A 2,515-nucleotide genomic window follows, 5' to 3' on the forward strand; every position below is an offset into this window, starting at 1 on the left:
CACCTATAAAAAGTATTTTCTGTGATGGCTAATTCTGTGTGTCATCTTGGCTAGGCCACAGAGGCCAGATATCTGATTAAATGTTATTCTGGATGTTTTCTGTGAAGGTGGTCTTTGGATGAGGACAACATTTAAGTTGGTGGACTTCTAAAGTCAAATATCTTCCATAAAGTGAACGGGCTTCACCCAATCACCTGCAACCCTTAACACAACAAAGATTGACATCCCCCTTAGCAAGAAGGAATTCTGCCAGTGGATTAACTTTGCATTTGAACTGCAACTCTTGCCTGAATCTCCAACCCATCTGCTTACCGCATTAGAAATTAGATTTGCCAAGCCTCCACAATTGCTTAAGCCACTTCCTTAAAATGAATCCCTCCCTCTTTCTTCCTCTATAAATGATAAGTAGATAGATGAGTTAGAGATAGATCTATAAGTACATATCTTGTTGGTTCTGTTTCTCTAGATATCTGTGTCTGATATACCTTACAATTGCCTTAGAAAAGTCACTCTACCTATTAAAGAAAAAATTTTAAGCGGGAGTTCTTAGAATGTTAAGGATAAATACAAGATTAAAAGTATTTTCTTGTTTGTTGACTGGTAGGTTAAAGAAGAGAGAAAGGAACAAGACAACTGTTATACGGCTGTTAACACCAAGTACTTATTCAGGTAACAACCCCATCCATAAATTGCTCATAAATTCCCTATATAATTAGTTTTATTGAATGTTTACAGGTGGCATATTCCCTATCTTTGAAAAGGGAATATCTGAAGTAAATAAAGCAACTTACTGTAAAGTAATATTAAGATGTTTAATAAACCATGCACTATGTAACATACACATCAAACATGAAGTGAAGACATTTCCAGGAAAGATGTAGGAATAAGAAGAGACTTAAAGTCCAGGCCACTGAAATGTACCACAGTGAATAAAACAGGCAAGAAACTTGAGACTAGGGATTCGTTTCAAACTTATTACACAAACTATATGGAACATTTTTCAGAAACAGTATAAACTGAATAAAACTGAAAGTAGACATTATAAGTTGACATTAAAAAATTCTTCCAAAGGGAGTGATTCAGTGTTTTAGAAAGTTAGTGAAGTAAATCTGGAAAAATTCCAACAATATTTCCTATTTTGGAAACAAGTCTGATGGTAGGGATGATAAAGAGATCATGATACAGGAAATCTTTTCTGATCATGACAAAGATGATAAATCTTTTCATTACAAATTGAGTGTCACTGGATTTAACACTCAGCATGTATGCTCTACAAAGAAAAATTCCTCCAAGTATTCAAGGAAGGCAAGAAGGTTGTCTGCAAAAGATTAAGAAGTGTTTGTCCTGACTTCTCATTAGCAATAGTGGAAACCAGAAAAGCAATCTCTATGGATGGATTAACGTCAGTAAACAGTTGAAGGTTTGGTCGATAGCTTATAAAAGAGGTCTGACCTGGAGATAAAAATATCTGCTACTCATCTTCACCTGGAATGATTGCTAGCAAGGAGAATTATAGGCCAGTATTTCCAGATCATTCAAGTCAAAATTCCAGATTTTTAAGGAAATCTCCCAATAGGATCCCTGGGTCAGGGAGATCCCCTGGTGTAGGGAATGGCAACCAACTCCAATATTCTTGCCTGAACAGTCCCATGGAGAGAGGAGCCTGGGAGCCTACAGTCCATAGGGTCAGAGTCTGACATGACTGAGAAACTGAGCACCTGATATGTAGATATTTGAATTTAAGGTTGTTAGGATTTAAAAAGAAAATATTTGGGTATTGACACATGAGCCAAACAAACACAGGAAACATTAATCTTAAGACTCAGGAGGAGGGGGAGGAGGGAGGAGAAAGTGGCGGGGGCAGGGTGGGGGTGGGGGGGAGGAGGGAGAGGAAGAAGAGGAGGAAAAGGACAGGGAGTGGGAGGAGGAGAAAGGGGGTGGTGTGGAAGAGGAGGAGGAACCAGGCCTGTTGACACTTTTGACTTCAGATTGCCTGCTAAGTCGCTTCAGGGGTGTCCAACTTTCTTGTGACCTCATGAATTGTAGCCCATCAGGCTACTCTGTCCATGGGATTTCCAGGCAAGAATACTGGAGTGGGTTGTCATTTCCTTCTCCAGGGTATCTTCCTGGCCCAGGGATTGAACCCATATGTCTTATGTCTCCTGCATCAGCAGGCAAGTTCTTTACCACTAGTGCTACCTGGGAAGGCCTGATGAGCTTATGTATGTTAGTCGTTCATAAGTGTCTAACTCTTTGTGACCCCATAGACTGTAGCCTGCCAGGCTTCTCTGTCCTTGGGGTTCTCCACGCAAGAATACTGGAGAAGGTTGCCATTTCCTTCTCTAGGGGATCTTCCGGACCTAGGGATGGAACCTGGGTCTCCTGCACTGCAAGCAGATTCTTTGTCAGCTGAACCACCAGGGAAGCCCTGGGCTTTAGCTTAGTGAGGCTGATTTTGGACTTCTGACCTTTAGAACTGTAAGAAGATACATTTGGGTTGCTTTAACATGCTCAG

The sequence above is a fragment of the Oryx dammah genome, unplaced genomic scaffold, assembly GCF_014754425.2.
Source record: "Oryx dammah isolate SB20612 unplaced genomic scaffold, SCBI_Odam_1.1 HiC_scaffold_28, whole genome shotgun sequence".
Lineage (NCBI taxonomy): Eukaryota > Metazoa > Chordata > Mammalia > Artiodactyla > Bovidae > Oryx > Oryx dammah.